This window comes from Patella vulgata, chromosome 1, assembly GCF_932274485.2.
Source record: "Patella vulgata chromosome 1, xgPatVulg1.2, whole genome shotgun sequence".
Taxonomy (NCBI): domain Eukaryota; kingdom Metazoa; phylum Mollusca; class Gastropoda; family Patellidae; genus Patella; species Patella vulgata.
Window position 1 is genome coordinate 56,075,025 of NC_065879.2, and position 24,351 is coordinate 56,099,375.

The window sequence follows — 24,351 nt, forward strand, 5'->3', positions numbered from 1 at the left end:
TCTTAACAAAATGAAATGGGATTTAAAGTCCTACGGTTCTGCTCCGAACTGGGCTAATAAAAACGGGCATATGCTATACATGCTATGGCCTTCTCTTATATCATATACCAACTGTCAACGTGCATGCCAATATGTACACGGGACCTCGGTTTTCCTTCCCATTCGAACGACTAGACAGCTGTCCTTGTCAGTGATGGGATTACAAAATCTTTCTTGTCGGACATTTTTACCGAAAATAAAGGGACATAACTCTTATCGTTATTTAAGAAAGCAGTTTTAGACCACACACAAAAATCGTGTCGACAAAATATTCAAATTCGTACGTAATAAAAAAATCGGTGCATCTCGGTATTTTTCATATTTAATTCCCGTACGGTATTCAAATTTATGTCGGTAATATTCCTACAAAATTACGTGATGTCGTAATACGATAGAATGAAAGCGTGCCGATCCGTACTGTTTCAAATTCCTCCAAAATTTTCCGGGTCATAAGTCGATACATTTTTCAGCAGAAGTCCAGCATTCGTCTTATACACCGTTTCAACTTATATACGGAGAGTAAAAAAAATGATATCCTGAAATTTATTTGGCAGTAAACGTCGCTCTACCACAACGAGCGAGTGACACCATCTGCTAAGTAATCGCATTCGACTCTAGCAAGCGCTAAAACATTTAAGTACTTACACTATTCCAATCGACATATTTGTCAACATTGCCTAGCGTACTTATTTAAAAACATAAACCCCATTCCAAATATGATCATAAATCCGAGAATATGCCATCAAAATAGAATCTTTTCTTCGACATTAGATACCTGAAATTTGTCAAGTATTCATTTCATAGTTTCACACGTCTCGCGAGATTTCTACTTCCGTTTCAATTATCATACTATAACCGCCACTCGGGAATCCTCAGCAGATTCCAATTTTTTCATACTGTTTTTCTTTCAAGTCTATCAGATTTTCTTCAAACAAGGACAACTTTGCTCTGAAAATTCTAAATACGCTTCGAACGACGCAATTTTAATAACTTCTTTTTAAAACCAGCAAGTTTTCCTAATAAGTAAACCGGTGCCGCATCGCAATTGTATAAGTGTAGGTACACATCACTTACCGTCATACAGCCGAGGCAAGATGTAGAGTAACGGAATCTGTGTGTGTGTGTGAATTAACTTTATCTAACGCTCGCTTTCACCGAAGTGATATCGCAGACGAGTTATCGGATACATATTGATTTGGGGTGTTATGTACAATTAGCGTATTATCAACGATAATCGGGTTGAGTGGTAGTTATACACTCAGTAAACTATATTAATTTTGAAATTTTGAATATTATTCACCATGTCTTGATGTCCGATTGGGCATATTACCGGTCGGACAATTTTGGGCGTTTGGAAAATAACGTCAGACAAGTCCGGAATATACGGGCGAAATCTCATCTCTGGTCCTTGTCAGGCCCTCCCGGCCTGCATCACTGAGAAGGAGGAATCGCACTGGAAAATCTGAATGAATTTTCTCGGCCATTGCATGGATTGAACACCCGACCTCCAGGCTGGTGAGCCAGCGTCTTTACCACTTAGCGACCATGACCACCTATTTTCTTAACTTTTTTTACTCTTGTGTATTGCTGGATTTGGTAATTTGAGTGGTAACCTCGAATTCTGGGATCTAAAGGCCAAGAAACTGATATTTCAAACACAGGCTCCTGACACAACTGCCTTTCAATGGAGTCCAGATGGTCAACATGTATTGACAGCTACAACATCACCTAGATTACGAGTTGGAAATGGGTGAGTGAACTATTCTATTTTACAATTGGAAAGCTTATAACACCAGGAATACAAATCCAGAGAGTTCGAAAAATAATGCTTGCAATAGCTCAATTTACGGCCAGATGAAAATTGTGATGGTTGTCAAGTAAATGCGATATTTATACTAAGAATTGTGAAGTTGACATAAAATTAAATATTATGCTATTGGTTAAATTTCGATTTAAAGCAAAATACAGGAAACAGAATGGACAAGGGAACATACAGAATTTTGGAAATCCATTTACGGCAAAAGGAGTTATCTCTCTTTATGGAAAACAGTATTTTGTTTAAACATACATTATGCAAGAGCTAAATCTGCCTATTGCAGGTCTTTCCAGGGGCGCAGATCGGCAAAAATTAGTGGTGGGGACAGTCCATGCGTGGGCGACTATTGGTAAAGAGAGGGGTTCCTCCCCCGAATTTTTTTGAAAACTAGACGCTCTAAAAGCCACTCTGTGGATATTTTCAGCATCATTTTCTGGCAAACAATTCTAATCCCTGAGGCAGCAAATGATACGAAATCTAATCTAAAAACAAATCTTCAAGCCACTGTTCACGATTTATTCTCTCATGTACACTACCAGAACTAGAAATATTTACACTACTGAGATTCCAGCTCCGCCTCCACTCCCAGTAGTGTTCGATCCCAATAATAATTTAAAGAATATTTTGTTTAGAAATTTATAAGTGTTTATACAGAGTCACACCCGTAGGCTGGAAGCAAGGTGGGCGGGTTTGTTTGTGAAATAAAAGGACCGACTATATAACCGAACGCCGCTGGCATGAGCTGCTAGGGGTGGGGGGATGCTTTTACAATTTTTTGAATTTTTGTTAAAAAATGGTGTCTAAATATGCATTCTCAGCGATTCTGAGGAGTTTTTACCAATAACAAAATAGTTCAGAGAGCAATTTCTTAATAGAAAAAAAACATTCAATAAAGTGTTTAATGTATTTAAAACTAAAAAACAGTAGGCCTACACTTATATCCACTCTGCTCGTTTCTTTTCCCTTTATCTTCTTTCTGGACGGCCCATGACAGGTTTTAAAAAATGTCATTTCCGATAAATTTCCTAAATTTCTAAACCATCTTCAAAACGGCAAAATCATTTCACTTACTTGTAATAATAAGTACCAGATTCTTGGCTCAGCTTACTGTACTTCAAAACATTGAGGGTTTGAGTCTTAAATTTTAGATTTAATTGCATATATTCCACAGAGAGAGATAGAAACCAGTCTTTAAAAATACATTTATTTAGAAACCAGTCTTTAAAAATACATTTATTTAGTATGGCAGCAAATATAGCAATGAAGGGTTCCCCTGATATACAAACTAAATCCTTTAGTTAGGTGATTTATCATCCAGTATACCAGATAAAAACAAAATCTCAGTTATTCCTTAACCCTTGAATACCCAGCGTATCAGATATGCACACCTACCACCTACATGATATACCTATTATTATAATCCCTATGGAATATTTTAATTATTTACTGTTATAATATGTTACTGGCTGCATCTAAATGAGTCGAAATGCGCAAGAATCAATAATGAGATAAAGACAAAATATTGATTTTGAACGAAATTGAGATTTTCACAAAAATGAGTCTATAAATATACTATCTATCGACACAGAAGATCAAAATATCAATAAAACATTTTAAAACACCTGTATTTGAACGTTTTGTAAGAGTACCGTATTCTTAAATCTGTCCTATTTCTTAAAATTCTCGGCGAAATTAGTTATTTTTCTTCACTCGCATCGTTGTAAAGCGGGGCATCTCTAGTTTATAAATATGATCAAAATATTGTCGTTGAATTGATTTTGAACGGATACAATCAAGTTTTAAACCACTCCAAAAATATAAATAAACTCCGTCTGTTGCCATGCTGTCCACACAACTCCTTTGCTGATTGGCCCAGACACCGCGTGCAAGATATTATCGATAAATATTTGGTTTTGGCAATGTTTTTGGGTACCTTCATGCGATTCACTCTGATAAGTGGCAGAAAAAAAAAATTAATTCTGATCGTATACATTGCCGTTGAGTGTTAATCGAAACCACGTGGCTGATGATGTAAAGTGATAAGTGGCAGAAAAAAAAATTAATTCTGATCGTATACATTGCCGTTGAGTGTTAATCGAAACCACGTGGCTGATGATGTAAATTAATCGACAAGCGGGTGTGTGTCATTGAGTAATACTATTACTAATCAACTGTCACGGGTCAATGATAAAGCCGTCTACAACTCATTATTTACTCCGAATAATTAATCCAAGTGGTGATTGTTTGATATCTCATATCATCTTTAAAAAAATAATCTATAGGCCTTAAATGGAAATAAACAAAATGGCCAAAAATGTTCTTTTCGAAGAAAATTTTATTGATAGCTGAATTCCGTTTACCGTTGCTTCTTCATACGGCATGCAAAGTAAGGAATGCATTAGGGATATTATTGTTTAAAATTCTCTTATCACAATGGGTCGAAAAAATAAGAACGACCAACGAGCCAAAATGCGACGATTCTCGAGTCTGCCATTGAGTATCCTCTGAATAATGTTGATATTTACATCAAAGCCAAAATGCACGAAAGTGAACGTAAGCATTGACTATGAAATTGACATTTCTATAGGGACTCATATTTTGATAACGTCACAGTACCTGAAAATAATAATAGACCTATCGTACACGGAAAATCTTATTTTAATTCACGTGTTAAATGAACACGCGTACAGCTGTTGCGGCTTCTTTGATGATAATCCAATCAACAATCTTAATTTCCTGACCACTAGCTGGCACTAAGGTGCTAATTAATTGATGAGATTAAGTTAATCTCACTAAAGTTATATTATACACAACAGACTATTAATGTATAGATTGTTCTTCAGCATAACACTATCGTGTGAATATAATGCCGTATGTGTTGTGGATGTTTCGTTACGAAAGGAGTGCATTTATTACGATTTTCGTTGTCAGCACCCTTGAAATCCTAAATAAAAACATATTAAACGAAAAAATATAGCAAATAAATTGCGGAAATAGTCGGATCAAATTTTTACTACGATTTTTGTCTTCAGCAACCCTGAAAACCCATGGAAAGATACATTCAACGACAATACAGCAGATAAATGGCCTGGTTGCTATGGGATTTTGTTTTAGAACATACCAAATCTTTACTTGCTTTTTCTCAAAACTTACTTTTGTGAGTTGGGTAGCTTCTAATGGACATAGCTCAGTCAATTTTTGCCCAATTCAAACAAACTATACATCAAATTGAAGGTAATGAGTTGGAGAATGTGAAAATAACAATAACTCAATTTTCAAAATTTCCTCATTGTGACTCAGTATGCTGTGGGGGTTCACATATGAATTATCACTTATTCCCTGTTAAATAAAAATCGGTCACCGGGTGCAGCTTCACCGGGTGCAGCTGTACAACTTCACGGACCCTGTCCTCAAGTGCCTGGGACCAACTCTACACTTTCTGAACTGTCAATAAAAGCTCTGGAATGATTTCAATTTAAAAAAATAAACAGTAAGCAAAACCTCGGAAATAAGTGGTGGGGACACAGTATATCATGTCCCCACCACTAAAAATATTGGTGGGGACACCGGGATCTGCGCCCATGGGTCTTTCTTTAGGACTGAAATATTATATACTCAGCCAAATTAAAAACTTGACACTCGGGATTTTTGGGACTAGATTTTTAATATTTGGTTTAAGGCAACTATTTTAGTGTTATGTTGTGCACAGACGACCTTGACATCAACAGAAAGCAAGAATACATCTCACCGAAAGTGATGTCACAGTACCCCCCAAAATGAAATTCACAGACTTGGAGAACAATCGGAATAAAGTGTTTAGTAAAGGTTGTGGCCTCCTCTAGCGTCTCGTACTGCCACACAACGTCTTCTCATGGATCTCAGAACATTAGTAAACACTGCCCGAGGAAGACATCGCCACTGCTCAGCAAGAGCATATTGAAGGTCCTGCAACGTCAGTGGTGTGTTCAATAGGATTAAGGTCGGGGCTAAGCGACAGCCAATCCAGGACTTGGACACCAGCATTTCTTAAAAATTTCTGGGTAGCAATTGCTGTATGGGGGTCGAGCATTGTCTTGTTGAAACGTTAGTCCAGGCCCATGTCTCTGCATAAACGGAAGAAGAACAGGTTGCAAAATCTGATCCCTGTACTGGACAGCATTTAAGTTCCCATGAACAACAACAAGAGGAGAACGTCCATGTGCACAAAAAGAACCCCAAACTTTGACGCTGCCGCCATCAAATCAGTCAACTTCTCTGACACATACTTGAGCGTAACGTTCACCTCGTCTGCGGTACACTTGGGCCCTGCCATCGGCAAATCTCAAAGTGAATCGAGATTCGTCACTAAAGACAACCGAATTCCACTGTCTTTGAGTAAATCTTATGTGTCTTGTGGCTCACACAAGTCGGTTACGGCGATGAAGAGGTGTCAATATTGGTCCATTATAGGGCCTCCGAGCTCGAAGACCAGCAGCCTGCAAACGATTACGAACAGTTTGTGCAGTTACCCTTCCACCAAACATCTCTCTACTTGTGGAGGTTGCAGTGACAAATCTGTTTCTAAGATGACGTAATCGTATTGCTTGATCTTCCTGGAGTGACGTCACATGTGGAGCTCCCGCCTTTGGGCGGTCGGCAATAGTTCCAGTTTGAAGCATTCTCATTCTAAGATTAATTATTGTCTGGCGTGAACAATTAAAGGCTCTTGCAACAGTGACCACAGACTGACCAGCATAGAGCCTACCTATAACACGTAGACGTTCTACATTTGAAAGGCGCGGCATTTTCTAACAAAGATGAAAATAACAATTTTAATTTGTTTTTCCAGTTCAAGTTACGTGTGCGTGTTCAGTTTAAGCAAACTTGCATCGATTGACCTCACGAGTTTGTGTTTGCACATGTTTTTCAGGTTTTTCATCTTTATATGCTCAAAAGTCACGTGATCCACGTGACTTTACAATTTTATGAAATTAAAGGCTTCTTACTACTTAGTATCGTTAAAATTTATTTGATTTACCAGAAAAAAAATTTGTTGAAATTCATCAGTGTCAAGTTTTAATTTGGCTGAGTATATAAACAATTAATTAGAAATTTATTAACAAAACAAGACCATAATTGACTCTCCATGGCATCGGATACTTGAGATTTTAACTAGATTAAAACGCTTCGCCATTTAAAAATTTAATTTAAAAATGGGAAAGCTAGGCTAAGTCCCGATTATACCAGAGCCCTGGTTACCACTGTGCACACATCTTTTCAAAACTACACACAATGATAACTTGGCTGAGAATGAAGTAATTGTAATGAAATTTTCAATATTTTCTTTCTTTTATCATCTATTTTTGAATTATTATAGCAAGAATGACCAACTCTTTTTTAAACTCTTAACTAATGTATCTTTAAAGAATTTATTTGATAAATGAATAGGATTTAACTACAGACAAGGGCTTATGTAATGCACGCATGCGGGACACCTGTGTGCTGTGGCACACTGGTTGAGAATCACTGCCCTCAGGATAATCCCTATTGTTTTTGGTGCATGCCCGACCACCAGGGACACAGCCAAAACCCATTTCTTGTATTTGTTTTTTTGTCGGCTACAGGCCGCATTTCTTAACGTATCATCTCGAAACTCTGCATACTTATTCTTTGTACCCTAAGGAACATCCCTATCTGTTAGGGTGGATGCCCATTCTCTATTTGTGTGTCGCCTCCAGACCACAATTCTTAATCGAACGTCTTGAAAAATTTTCATATGAATTCCTTATACTCTAAGGATGATCCCTACTGTTATTTGTGCATGCCCGACCCCCAGTGGCAGAACCACGCCCATTTCTTGTATTTATTTGCTGTCATCTACAGACGGCATTTCTTAATGTATCACCTTGAAACTGTGCATACTTATTTATTCTATCCTAAGGAACATCCCTGTTGTTTGTGCTGAATTCCCAACCCCCAGGGTCAGAGCCATGCCCATTTTCTTTTTGTGTGTCTATGTGTCACTTACAGCCCATAATTCTTAATCAATTGTCTTGAAAACTTTTTTATACTTATTCCTTATACTCTAAGGCTGACCTCAATTATTTTTGGTGCATGCCCGACCCCCAGGGGCAGAGGCACACCCATTTTTTCTTTGTGTCTCTGTGTGTTGCCTACAGGCCACGATTCTTAATGGATTATCTTTGAACTTGGGATATGTATTCCTTATAGCCTAAGGACGACAACTGCATGTCCCGAACCCCAGGGGCAGAGCCACGCCTAATTTTTATACCGCCACATTTTCACGTGGACGTATATTGTCATCGCCCCTGTCCGTCCGTCCACAATTGTGGAGACACTCTACCTTGAAATATAGGTCTATCTCCCCAAGATCTCGGTTCATTTCGATATTGGCGTGTATCAGACTGTAACTTCATGAATTATGGCCCTTGATTGTACGAAAAATCGCGTTTTTAGATTGTGGACCCTATAGAGATCACAATTTTTATACGCCCACATTGAAATGTGGTTGTATATTGTCGTCGCCTCTGATTGACTTTAAATTTAAATTTATACACAGTGTTTAAGCTCATGAGACGAAGAAGCCTATTGATTTTCAGTGATTTCCGATAATTACTGTCAGAGTTATGGCCCATGATCGCTTTGAAAAATCTTGTGGACACTCTAGAGGGTAAAGTTAAAATCTGATTGACTTTAACCCTTTCCCCGTGTTTACCGCCCTCAGGCGGATTTTCAATTTTGATTTTGCCACAAATACTGCCGTGAGGCGGGTTGACACAAATCGACCTCTAACAGGTTGTAGCTAAATATCTCGCATAAATTAGCGCCTGGACGATAGAGGCTATCTTCTTCCGGTAAATATAACAACAATGGATGCCGTCTTTCCGTGTTCAACTAAAATGTTTCAACCTTAATTTCAACCAAAGATTTATCAAATTTTCTCAAGTAAATTAGTAAATAAAACATGGAGGCACCCTCACGCCGACGAAGGCTGTCTGTGGAGCAAGCACTTTCAGCCTTGAATGATATGAACGATTCGGATGGTGAAGAATCTTTACAAGAATCAGACATTGAAGACAGTTCGTAGCTGATAATCAGGGCTCAGATAATGTTTTATTTTCAGGAGGAAGTGAATCTGAAGCGGCTTCTTACCATGCACAAGATATTAGTTCAGAATCAGATAATATTGAAACAATAACGATGTTTCTAGTGACTATCATGGTTCTAATATGAGTAACAGTTCAGATTCTGATGAAAGTATTACTGGTCAAGCCACTCAAGCACAGGTGACCCAAGCCCCAGTAATAAGGGGTGGTATTCGTGGGCGAGGTCATGGACGCGGACGCCCAAGGGTTCGAGGAAATCCAGGCCGTGGTGTGGGAAACCGTGGTATTGTCCAACCAGACAGACAGTGGACCGATGTTACAGTCAATGATATAGGGCCTACGCGTCATAGATTTACACCAGAAGATGATCCAGGCCCTCGAAATATTGATCATCTAATGGACAACGAACCAGAGGCCGTCGATTTTTTCAAACTCTTCTTTGATGATGAACTGATGACTAAATTGGTTACTGAAATAAACTGCTATGCTGCGGAGAAGATACAGAATACCATTCTGAAACCTAAATCCCGTTTACGGCGATGGAAGGACACTAACACGCATGAGATGCACAGATTTATAGGCATTCTGTTGAACATGGGTATTGTAAAGAAGTCATACGTAGACTCATACTGGACAGGTGAATGGACATCGGCCGTCAGTTCTTCAGGGATGCAATGGACCATGATCGATTTTGCCTTATTTTCCACACAATGTTACATGTGGCACACACAGATCCTATTGAACCTGTGCCTCAGAGAGGAGCCAAAATACAACCAATCGTGGATGACATTGTAAAAAAATCACAGTACTATTTTGTGCCATTTCGGAATATATCGGGCGACGAAAGCATGATAGGTTTCAAAGGGCGTGTTTGTTTCAGACAATACTGTCCTAAAAAACCGACAAAATGGGGGATACTTGCTCGAACTTTGGCAGACACCACTGGATATATGTTGAATATAAAAATGTATTTCGGCCAGACTGATGATCAAGTTCCCGCTGATGGATTATCGAAAACTTCCCGTACCATATCGCAATTAGTGGAACCCTATTGGAACCGTGGATACCATATACATACCGATCGATTGTACAATTCCATACCTCTAGTTGAGCATTTAGAAACGAAGCGGACGCATTTGACGGGTACATTGCAACTAAACAGAGTCGGCATACCGGACGAAGTAAAGGCGCCATTACAACTTTACGCCATCAAAGCGATGAGAAGTGATAATATTTTGTTCCTCAACTGGAAGGCAAAATCAAATCGAAACGTAGTTATGATCTCTACATATCATGTTGGTAACAAAACACAAGATGTTGTACGGTGACAGAGAGGAGCAGCTGATAATATAGTGAAGAAACCAGTTACAGTTATGGGATATAATTCGAGCATGGGTGGCGTCGATCTCAGTGACCAGTTGAGCGGGTACTATAGTTTCTGTCGCAAGTCGATAAAATGGTGGAAAAGGGTGTTTTTCTGGTTAATTGAAGTGACTGTTGTAAATAGCTACATTTTGTACAAGCTAAGTATGCCTGCACCAGTTACAAAACACAAACTGAGTCTTTTGACATTTCGAAAAATGCTTGTACGGGGACTTGTGAGCCAGGCTGTGGCAGTGACCGGAGCACCCCCTAGGAAACGTGGAAGGCCTCTAGAAGCCCCAGCACTTCAAAGACTTGATAAACAATTCCATAGAACTGAAACCGGGGCTAGAAAACGTGAGTGTAAGGTGTGCAGTAACAGAAAAGAAAATCGTCGCCACGAGACACATTTTTTCTGTGGGACATGCCACGATCAACCCGCCCTCTGTGCAAAGGACTGTTACAACCGCTATCATACACTGGTCGATTATAAAGCTAATAACTAAGTGAGTGAATAAAAGCAGTTTGTATTGAACTAAAATGATATTTTGTATTTTTCAGGGGGTGTTTTTTGCAGATTTTGGGGTCAGATTTTTTGACCCCTTTATTGAAAAAAAAACCTTCACCTACCCCTTATCATGAAACTTCCCCAAAATGATCAGCAAATTATTCCCTGAGCTTTTATGAACTCAGAAAACTTTACTTCATCAAATTATCTTTCTTAATAAGAAAGTTATGGATAATTCATCTAAAGTGGTTGAAGCGCCAAAAATTAATTCCATGGAATCTCATGATTTTACTAATTATAATTTCGCGGGGAAAGGGTTAAATTTGTACACAGTGTTTAAGGTCATGGGACGAAGAAGCCTATTAGATTTTCAACGATATCCGATAATTACTGCTTGTGGATGCTCTGGAGGCAAAAGTTAATATCTGATTGACTTTAGATTTATACACAATGTTTAAGGTCATGAGACGTAAAAGCCTATAGATTTTCAACGATTTCGGATAATTACTGTCAAAGTTATGGCCCTTGATCACTTTAAAAATCTTGTGACGCTCTAGAGAGGCTAAAGTTATCATTTGATTGACTTCAGATTGATACACATAGTTTAAGTATATCGATTTGCAATGAATTTTGATAACTTGAACAGCTAAATCCATAATATTAAATGTTTTGTATTCTACATTTAATGTTTCGTATAATGATTTTCGGATAATTACTTAATTTTAGTGCATTATAAATGTTTCATTTTCGGATAATTACTTAATTTTAGTGCATTATAAATGTTTCATTACCGACAATAGAAAAAATATTTGTTCACTGCTCGGACGACTTATGTTTCGATGCCTGGCAACCTATTTTAATCTGATTTTGTTAAAATTTGAAATGTAAGTTTATAACCCCAAGATCTTAGTTCCTTTTGATATTCGCGAATATAGAACCATAATTTCCTGAATTATGGCCGCTGATTGTACAAAAAATCACGTTTTTTTAGCTTGTGGACCCAATGCAGGTCACAATTTTATTCCGAAATGTAAGTTTATAACTCAAAGATCTTGGTTCCTTTTGATATTCGCGCATATTGGACCATAACTTCCTGAATTATGGCCCCTGATTGTACAAAAATCATGTTTTTTTAGCTTGTGGACCCTATGGAGGTCACAATTTTATTTATAAAACTTTTGGAATATATCATCGTTACACCCTAAGGATGGTTGAGTTCGAATTTCGTCAAGCCTGGCGGTCGGGTGTTTGATCCCTGCATTGGCCGAGAAAGTTCATCCAGATTTTCCGGTGTGGTTCCCCCTTGTCAGTGATGCAGGACGGAGGGCCTGACAAGTACAGCTGTCTAGTCGTTCGGATGGAACGAAAAACTGAGGGCCCGTGTACACATTGGCGTGCACGTAAAAGATCCCTTGACAGTTGGAATTCGATACAAGAGTAGTGCCGCTGTCCTGGCAAAATTTCCCTCATATCACACTGTATGGCGTATGCCCATCTTCATTAGCCCAGTTCGGAGCAGAACAGTAGGACGTTAAACCCTATTTCATTTCGAATTTCGTAAAAATCGGACCAAAACTGACAGACAAAATGGCCAGCCCTTGTACTCAAATAGCGTATAATATGGTATATCAATGTTGTGGACCCTCTAGAGATCACAATTTTGTTCTGATTTTGATGAAACTTGACATGTAAGTTTATAACCCAAAGATCTTGGTTCCTTTCGATATTTGCACATATCGGATAGTAGCTCTAAACCTCTAGTTCAGATATTTAAGGCGAAATTACAACCATTTAAACTGAAACCGTATCTATAATTGTGTAATCTGCTAACAAATATAGATAAAGGACAAAAACTAAGTATTTATTGAAGTAAAACAATCATTGAAAATCAAAATTACGCAGTTACTCTTCACTTTAAAGAGCTTATTTGCTTGAAAATTTTCTTTGTCACCCGACTTTTCTGAATGAATCAATCTGTTTGAAATTTAAATGCATTATTTAAGCCTGTCGAATTTCACCAAGTTACTTCCAGAGTTAAGGCCCTTGTTTTAATTTGTGGAAATTTTTGAACCCTGAAACAATGAAAATTATAATCTGATCTTTATGAAATTATCTTGTAAATGCTGCCCATCATGTGCACAAGAGAGAAATAGCTAACAAATTTCAAGAAAATAGAGCAGAAGGGACAGTGAATAAAGGCAAGTGTACCTGCCACTTAAAGATTTCCAATTTTATCTTTACTCACTGTGGTGTAACTTTAACTGCTAAGAAATTCATAACTCTAGTCACCTCAAATGAAATATTGGACCCTGAGTCAAACATCACCAAAGAAGAAATCTACCCTTTACAAAAATGACTCCATTAGATTTTACCTCCGAAATAAATACTGTAGAATCTGTCAATCAGAATGCGATTATTCTGTTATCAGCCATTATACCAGAGTACAAAAACTACTCTGTAATTTAAACAGCAAATTAAAATGATAGTCAATTGTTTTTATATGCCCACGTGGAAATGTGGACGCATATTTCCAAGCCCCCGGGCGTCCGTCCACAATTTCTTATTCGATTGTTTTAAAATTGATATATGTTGTTTACATTGAAGGGATAAAGAAGCCTATTTAATTTCAATAATCTCTGTTTATTACGTCTAGAGTTATGGCCCTTGTTTCACTTGTTGAACCTTGTTATCAGCCAATGCCAATCTGTATGAAATATATATACATCATTTAGATTAGTGAAACCATAAAGCCTATTGAATTTCAGCAATTTACAATAATTACTTCTAGAATTATAGTACTTGTTTCACTTTGTTCAACCTTCTTAATGCTCGATTGATGAAAGTTATCATCCAATATGTATGAAATTTATATGCATCATTTAAATTTGTGAAATGGAGGTCTATTGAGTTTCAGCAATTTCCGTCAATTATTTCTAGAGTTTTGGCCCTTGTTTTACTTTGTGAACCTTGTGAATGTTCGACTTCGAGTGACAAAAGTTATCATCCAATCTGTATGAAATTTATATGCATTATTTAAATTAGTAAAACGAAAAAAGCCTGTAAATTACTTCCATAGTTAAGGCCCTTGATTCAGTTTGTAGAACCTTGTGAACTTTCAAACGACAAAAATTATAATCTGATCTGTATGAAATTGTCTTGTAAATGCCCCCAATTACCTACAAAAGAATAAATATACTGCAACCCTTGTTGACCGCTGGGATGATTTAACTGCTGTGGGCGTACATGTTTCATTTCCTGGCAACCTACCTTTATAACAGACTATAATCCCACTGCAGTTTAATTTACTAAGCTCATTCGAGAGAAATGGCATATATTATCCGCTTCAGAAATGTGCCTTATGATGATCTCATAAAAAAAGACAATCACATAATTTAGAAGGAACTCCTATCTAAAAAGATTCGTTCACAAGAGCGAGACTGATCAACTCTTAAGCAGGGATCTATATTTGCAATGTTGGTCTCTTATTTATTCCAACAATGTGTCAAATGAGACTGATGACTACTGCAAATTAGACAAAAATAGCTTTTTTTTTTATTGGCACAACTGACAAGAAATCTCTCTGTCATGGTTCAAATTGCCAGAGTAGAAATGTAGTCTACCTACTAACTTTCTTGCTTCTATAGGTGGAAGAGAGAGAAAACATTCTTTTTTTCAAAGCGAATTACGATACAAATAATTGAGCTTTTCAAAACTGAACCAAGTAGTGACAAAAATATATCCTTTGGAAAGTATCTGAATCAAAATCGATTCACTTTTCAGGAACTTTCGCAATGGATGGCTCAACGATTTATTCCCAAAGGGTCCCCACCCACTTTATTGCCCCTCCCTCTTTATTCTATTTTTATAAGGCCACATGGAAATGTGGTCGTATATGGCCGTCACCTCCGTCTCTCCGTCCATCCGTTGTCCACAATTTACTGAAATGAAGACGCCTATTTAATTTCAATAATTTCTTCAGGAGTTATGGCCCTTCTTTCACTTTTACTTTACAGCACCTTGAAAAATTATCGTCTATTCTGTATAAAATTTATATGCATCCTTTAACCCTTGTGGGTACACGTTTTGAGAATCACATAGCAGATATCATGGGTCCATGTGGGCCCCAGTTATAATTCAAACTTTCTACATACAGAAAATTGTTATCCAAAAACATTTTAGTGACATGGAAAAGATTTAATAATTCTCACAAAATTGCTACTATGTGTACTATAATCTGTGTATGTGTACTATGTGATAAAGAGGTTAAATGCCAATTCACGCTTGAATATTTGGAATTCATCATTTAATTTTTGGTATTTGTAACATGCAGATGGTAAAAAAAGAGAACACTCTGGCATACGCAATATGGTATCAGATAGCAAACACATTAGCAAAATCCCTACTGTGAGTTATCAGTTAGGGGTCCCTGTCAAGCGCTGGACCTGATTTGCATGTAACATGACTCTGCATGTGAGAAGCAGATGAATTCCGATCTCTTCGCTACATGTAAAAATGTATACGAGACAAAGTCACAAAATTTCAGAAAGCAGTATTGCAAAACACTACAAAACATGTGCATGGGGTCCACGGAGACCCCACATGCACCGACAAGGGATAAATTAGTGAAATGAAGACGCCTATTGAATTTCAGCAATTTCCATTAATTATGTCTAGAGTTAAGGCCCTTATTTCACTGTGAAAGCTCCAACAACAAAAGTTATTTAATTTGCATGAAATTTATATGCAATATTTAAATTAGTGAAACGAAGAATTTCAGCAATTTCCATCATTGCTTCTAGAGTTATGGCCCTTGTTTCACTGTGTTGAACCTTGTGAATGCTCTAACAACAAAGTTATCATCCGATCTGTATGAATTTTATATGCATTATATGCATTATTTATATGCAAGTGACTGCCAAAATTTCCACTACAATGTACACTCAACGCCATTAAAAACCCAATGCCTTATTTGTGAAATATTTATGGTAAACGTTTTCTTGGGCTTTCCTATCTTATGGCACATAGGTGAAACTTACACGTTTTGCACGTGCATTCCCTGCACTCTGGCCCTTTAAATACAGATCAAAATTTCAACATTCATCACTTCGGAAAAATGCCACACCTTACACAAGAAAACAAGAACAGAGCTATTGGCATGCTGGATCAGTGAGCTTCACAGGTAGCCGTCACCAGACATTTTAATGTCCACCCAGGGACCATTGCTCGCCTCAGACAGCGCTTCCACACCACTGGAAGAATTGCCGATCGACTCTGACCTGGAGCGCCACCTGTAAAACGCTGCTCAAGATCGCCACATCTGGTTCCAGTCAGCTACTGCTAGTGATGTGCGGTTTTTAAATTTTCTTTCGGTTTCGGTTTTCGGTTTTTCTGTGGCAAAAAACCTCGGTTTCGGTTTCGGTTTGCGTTTTTTTTTATGCATTAAAACACTGTATTATGAATGTACTGATTTATGGTTATTTTATATGAATACTTGAAAGCTAGAAAAGATATCAAACATATTGATGTAAATTGTAAACAACAAGTTTTTTTTACTGTTATATGACTTTAATTATGACTGATTGACTAGTAAAAACAAAGTTACTGAAAAAAAAGTTCTGACAAACTTTGTCAAACAAAAGTTGAACACTATAATAATAAATTAACATAACGACATAATACATACATGACAACTATTCCGATTTTGTCGGAATCGTTCCGATTTTCTGAGTCTAATTCTGAATTCCGATTTTACTCTTTATAATTCCGTTTTTTAAAATTTATTGGAAGAAATTTATTATATTTCATGCCTGACCTTTTTGATTGATAAAATCCCTCTCGTTTTATTTTTACATTGACGACTGTCTCGGCATTCTCGCTGTTTGTTGTGAATCTGATGGCGATACTGTTTGTCGTAGTATGAGTCGGTAAAACAACGAAAATAGTCGAGAACATGTGTCATGTTTTCCTTATTATTATTAATATAAAATGGAATAAGCTATTATGTCAGGACTAATCAAAATCAAAATGTCATGTGGTTATTTCCGTCATTTGCCTTGTCTAATTTGCATAATTCGCGGTAAAACGACGGAAATAGCCGAAAACATGTCTCCAGTTTTCTCGATTATTATTAATATAAAATGGAATAAGCTAATATGTCTGGACTAATCGAGATTAAAATGTCATGTGGTTATTTCGTCATAGGCCGTGCCTAATTTTCATACTTCGCGGATACGCGGAGCCATTCTCGCATACACACACTCGGACAGTACACGGTGGGTTTACCGTTAGTTGCCAGTTACGTTGTTGCTTCTTCCTTAGCCATATTTCCTTCTGACTTGATAAAAAATGTTTTCAAGCTGTTTTCCAACAAATTACAATTATAAATAAAACCCAGTATAAATAATTTACGACTTCTACTTCCGTGTCGGTCGTCAAGACAAACAAAATGGCTTCCAAAACAAATGCCAGACAAAAATACCGGGAAACTTACGGCAAAGAATTTCCAGGAACCATTACGTCCTCGCGTAGAGGCGACGAATTCGCATTTTGTTTAGTCTTTCGTATATAAATAGGTAAAAAAAACTCAGATGCATGGACCTAAATCACCAGCTGTTTTTATCCAATAATACAAGGTACCGATCGAACTTGGACCTGCAGTCCTCGCTCTACCCTCAATACAAGGCATTCTGATTTTCAATCTCCTCAGGTTGGCATGTATGATAATAGTATTAATACCAATGTCCAATAATAACAATAAAGTTACTGTATAAAAGATCCGATTATGGTTCAGAAAAACAAGCATTTCTGCATGGTTTGGTTTCAGTCGGCATCGTCACTTAACACCAGACCACATTTGCTGAAAATTCCATCGAGACATTTTACTTTTAGAGGAAGCCATTGTGCGTAACTATTGACAACCGGCTAAGGCTTGCATAAAATTTTGGATTATAAACCGAACCGAATTGAGAAAATAAATAGTCTAGGCCATACAGACACTGAGAAGTAGTAAAGATGAGATTTGTACGTTTAGGGCATAGATATCTCCCGATTTGATAAATTTCTATGAATATCGGTAAAATTCTAATTATCGCAACAAATCTAATACGAAGAGGCTAAAATCTGTAGGTGGTGACTGAGTGGTGATATAATTATCGCTAGGGGTGAAAATCTCGGCGAAGGTGCATTTTCTGTACCGGTGTGTTAATTAACGAACGGGTTAAAAACGACTGACACAGTGTGTATTCTTTGTTTGGTGAGTTTTCTCGAAAGCGTGTTATAACTGCACCAAAGGTGTTTTATCAAGGACCAACAGGCTTTATCTGATGCGTAGGTGTTAAATCCAATTTACCGTGCGATTTCTTGTTTCCGTGTGTTTTAAGCAGATCGGTCTTTGTTAAGTGTAGGTCTTTATACATGGATTTATACGTGCTGTAGTCACATTTGTTCGTTCTTATACGTATTTCATTATTTATATATTTGTCTTTTTTGTGGGTTTAATTTGTTTATATATTATCGTGCGTACCACTGAAGTATAAATGCGTGTGTCTTAAAATCAGTCGCATGCAATATCGTTATTACCGATATCCCGCTAAACCTTCATATGATTATCCGATATATTCTAATCTCTATTGATATCAGATCCTCTAATCTGTTTTGAAAGCACAATTATAAACAAAAGATCTCACAATTAATGATAACCTGTAAGTTTCGTCACCGTTATATTTTATAAATGTATTTCTTACCTGGGTCGTAAATAGGGCTATCCAAGGAAACAGAATTCCATCACTATATAACAATAGATAAATCACATACCAAATAACACTAATCATGTCTAATAATAGGAACTCACGTCCGCCTCCAACACATGGAGCTGACCGTCGAACATCTTCAGGTATGCTCTGATTCCATCACACTTTGTGTAACAAGCTTGTCTTTGCATACACAATTCCGACCTATGGAAATATGGGTTTTACGAGAACGGCTAAATTTAAACACATCACTTAATAGTGGATTCAGTCTCATCCTTATTATAGAATTTATACTATCAGGAGAGCACGCTTTTCACACGAAATATTGCCCTTTGGTCTCAGACCCCCTTTGATCTCAGACCGAAAGGCGACACTGTTAATGGATTTCCTGAAATAGTTGGATGGAGTGTGACTCTTTTTACCTGTTACACTTAATTCAAGAATGACATACTGTGGTCTGTTCAGTGTTGGTCTTATTGCAATGACATAAATGTATGTTTTACTTCTCTATCATCTCATTTGAATAAAGCTTGATATTTTATCAACATGTATACAATTTATTTTGTTTCTCATAGGAAATTTCGGTTAGTATCTCAAATGAAAAAAAAAACAAAAAAACAGCCCAAGCGATTATATTATAATCAGAGAAATGTTCAAACACACAAGTAAAATAGACAAGACAAAGGTACAAGCAATACCATTATTTATTATTACATTATTGATATGCATATGCCTTCATATATTAAACGTTTTAATTAAATTGTAACGTATAAATTATCTGCTTTATTTATTTTTTCTTTAACTGGCAGTTGATATGGGCCGAAGCATTCGCTTCTATGCGTATTAGCTCTGCTCCCATAATGATATTTTGTGTAATATTAGGGCGATTCAAAAGAAACATGGTCAACAAGTGGAATTTAACAGTGAGCTAGAAGGAAATATTCAAAAAGGCCATCAATTCTTTTCGAAGAGAATGAATTATTTTGATAGTTAAACCGTGGCTTCATATACGGCTTGTAAAATATACAAACATGACTAATCGGATATTATTTTTCAAATTGTACTATCACCATTGATGGGAAATGCAAGAATGAATCAAATAGCGACGATTATCGAGTGAGAATAAGGTGGTCCACCAATTGCTACATTTACCAGCGCCAAAATTCTCTAAAGTGATCGATGAGTATGGGTATAATTGTAAGCATATCTTACAAATAATATCAAAACTGAGTATAATTGTAAGCATATCTTACATATAATATCAAAATTTATATCCTATCTGGGATTTCGATTCCGATACGTTCACGGTACTTGAAAACAACAAGAGGGATTATAAGATTTAAATACAATGAAATACTAACTATTACATTATTATCATGTGGTACTTAAGTTAGAGGACTAAGTTATTTTTCTACAGTATATTTCAAAACAAAAAAATTGTCGTATTGGAAATACATGTATGCGAAAATTTGATGCCTTTGGTTGTTCTTCTTCTTCTTGAATTTGTTAAATTATTAAACGTATTTCCAAGTCACATAATATTACAACACAAACTGCCATCAGAGCAGGAATTGGATCACCGTTGACCTAGATGTTATATAACAACTGTTAATTGCCAGACTCTATTAGGGGTAATAAATTAATTATTGCCCCAGCTCAACAATTTTAGTGAATGTGTTTTATCTAAGTTAAGATTTCGAGAAACAGGGCCCAGGTACACTTAATTTATCAGAACACAACAATAATTTTCTTGAATGAACCTTGGTTTATTAAAATTCAAAATATGACCCTGTAAATTAATATAGATGTGTTGTGTATCCTATTTCAAAACCGTAATTTGTCAAACGAACAATTAATTACATCAAAGGTGTATAAGAAATTATTGTTGTTCTGAAATAGTTTTCTTTATCAAATTTATTAATTAAGCTGTTAAAACATCAAATTCTGGACATAATGTGTGCTATGGACGGTTCTAAAAGTTGAAGACTTTTATGACGTGGGACTCAATTTAGCATAATATATGGCCGGAAATATTGTAAATGAAGCTATTTAAGTTTAAAACTATGACTTTAGAATACATGTATAGTGAAAATGTTGAAATTGATCACTACAGCAATAAATTGTTGTTTCAGAATTAACAGATCTTTAACAAATAAATCATGCTATAACACTATTCTAAACCCGTACCCAAGAATAAATATTAAATATTTAGATTTAGAAATGTTCACAATTAAACAGAATTAACAATAAAAACAAAATGACAAATTACTACGGCATATTATGAAAATCTTTTCAAATAACAAAAGAGATTTTAAAGTCGTTTTAGACTGGAAGCTGATTCCCAAAGGTGATTGCATGCTTTTATAAATAGACACATGGAGCCCGTGCTCTCGATCTGTCATCACGTTGATAAATCACATAATAAAAATTGGATCCACTTGACCCGTAGTTTATTAGTACCGGGAGAAAAATAATAAAGCTATTTCATACAATCGTAAACAATAGAAATATTAACAAGTGTTTAAAATTAGCTGTTCTTGTAAAGCCTCTATTTCCATATTAAGTCAAAGGTCAATGGACAATATCACCGCCGGCGCATGTCCCTATTTGCATTAGTGTTATTTAATATGTGAATTATCATTTGATATATATGTGGAAATTAAATTTTTCTTGGATAGTCCTTTTTACAACCCAGGTAAGAAACAATACATTTATGCATTAAAACGCCCACGTGTAGTAAATATAGACATGACGAAACCAATAGTTTTTCATCCATTGATATCAATGGAGGTTTGTCCGGATATCGGTAAATAACGTGCATTTATACTTCAGTGGTACGCACGATAATATATAAACAAATTAAACCCACAAAAAAGACAAATATATAAATAATTGCAGCACGACTATGGTACGAAGTATAAAACACGTAGTATTCACCAAGAAATGAAATATGTATAAGAACGAACACATGTAACTACAGCACGTATAAGACCTACACTTAACAAAGACCGATCTGCTTAAAACACACGGAAACAAGAAATCGCACGGTAAATTGGATTTAACACCTACGCGTCAGATAAAGCCTGTTGGTCCTTGATAAAACACCTTTGGTGCAGTTATAACACGCTTTCAAGAAAACTCACAATACAAAGAATACACACCGTGTCAGTCGTTTTTAACCCGTTCGTTAATTAACACACCGGTACAGAAAACACACTGTCGCCGAGATTTTCACTCCTAGCGATAATTATATCACCACTCAGTCAATTTCTCACCCCTGTTAATTAACACACCGTACCTACAGATTTTAGCCTCTTCGTATTAGATTTGTTGCGATAATTAGAATTTTACCGATATTCATAGAAATTTACCAAATCGGGAGATACCTACAGATTTTAGCCTCTTCGTATTAGATTTGTTGCGATAATTAGAATTTTATCGATATTCATAGAAATTTACCAAATCGGGAGATATCTATGCCCTAAACGTACAAATCTCACTCTTACTACTTCTCAGTGAGACCTATTAAACTATTAAACACTCTATACATAGGGGGTCTGGTTGATCGAAAATAAAAACGGAAGTGGTGGCTACATTAAAATTTTGGAATTATTAAGTAAACGAAGTACTGCTACATAAAAATTAGGAATTTCCGAAACGAAAAACAGGTAAATTAAAAATTAGGAATTTTGAAAATATAAACCGAAACGCACAGTTATTTTTTGTTTTATCGGATCGGTTTTCGTTTATATGTAAGAACTGCGGTTTTTCGGCGACTTCAGGCATGTGTAAGAGTTCAGGGTGGACATACCCGATATTGACTTCAGCTGACCCCTGCTTTGTTTCATAGTTCTGATGTTTTGGTTTTGTCCATTTGTAGTGAATTCTTTCATGAAATTATCCACAGATACTTGTTATCTCGATTTTGTTAATTGTTATGTACATTTGTTAAAAATTGTTGCAGTAAATAAACTTTGAATTTGGCGTTGCGTTTTTAATGGCTTTGAGTGTAAGTTCTAGACAGTTAGAGCTTGTTGAAGTAAAACTTTTAAATAGAGGATTGTTATTCTGTCCAGTACCACCAAAATATGACCATGGACCTTATAATACATGGACTGGTTACGAGAAGCAATATCGCTAAATGTCTGCCGCGCGAGAAAACACGAGAGAAGCCAATAGCGATATTACTCAATGTCTTTGCTAATTAGCTATAATCACCCTGTTTTCATCGTTCCGTTTTGTGTCATGAATTTACCAAAAACTGCTAAAATAAACTTTTGTTTGACAAGATAAGTCATTAACTATAATTTCCGTTGCATATATGTATACATTTTATTTTAAACAACTTTGTAATTACCATCTTCAAAGTACACGTAGACTGCATCTCCGAAACGAAGACGTCGCCATTGTTTGTTGTTATATGAACAATCGAAAACATGCGTCGGGATTTTTGCTTTCAATCAAAATCTATTTATTATTTCATATTTTTCTGACATAATTCTGATACACGTGAATCTAAGGCATGCTTTGGAAAAAAATCATTGATGTTTAAAAAGTGGAATGTAGTTAATTACTTCCTAAAAACAACGAAAATAACACTTTAGACAATTTTATGAAAAAATACGTGATTTTATTTTTGCTTTCAATCAGTGAAACATTTATTTTTGGAATTAATGATCCCTATTTCTGTAAACTTTGATATGTTATCTACGTTACTGGGCAAAATTCTTATTTTTAAAACAAATATTAACATTTTTAAAAAATTATTTTGTTTTGTGATATTTTCAAGTACTAATGCATGTACTGTTCAACAATCATGAATAAACCACCTGTATTTGATTTGACCGAAATTATCCCACAGTTTTGCCCAGTTTATTTAGATAGAAGAAGCGAGAAATTTTGTTTAAAATAAGTTTAATTTTATTAGCATATTATTCAATAAAATATAAACATCCGACGGCTCGCAGATTTATTTATAGGTGTTGTAAGCCATTATACTACAGACGCCGCGAAGGGACATAACTGGTTAGGTTATTAAGCCGTTGCCAGTCCATGTATTATAAGGTCCATGATATGACCAAATTAGGGAACTTCATGACCTAAGAACATTTCACTGTGGACTAAGACTTTCTGAGTTCTTTTTTGAAAAAACCATCACAACAATTCTTAACTAAATACCTGTATATCAAGAGTGAATGGTCACCACCTTGTGGAAGAGATGAAGCTCTGGAGCTCCACTGTACCAACCAGTATCAAACAGTAAAAAACTACACAGAAAATAAAAGTTCGAGATAATTTAACTCACGAAGAGAGAAAGGCCTTATCGAGTTTGAAGAATGACCCTAATATTGTCATTGGTAAAGGAGGTGGTATTATCATCTGGAATAAAGAGGACTATTTTAAAGAATGTTTGAAACATCTAGACGATCCCTCTGTGTATGAGAAAGTCAGTGGCGATAATTCAAGTGAGATTCATGGACAAATGACAAAATTATTGACTGACCTTAAAATTCCGGAAATTGAACGGAAAGCTATTCTGGACAGACCCGTTGATAAACCAGCCCATTTCTACATTTTAGGAAAAGTTCATAAAGTTTCTAATCCTATAGATATACCATCAAGAAGACCCATATGTAACCAAGTTACAGCATCTTCTTGGCTTGACTGGAAATTACAACCTTTGACACAGCTCTACTGTCCAGAATTAGTTAAAGACACCACTCAATTCCTTCAAAAGATAGATGCTATAAACAACAGATCTATTCCTAAGAA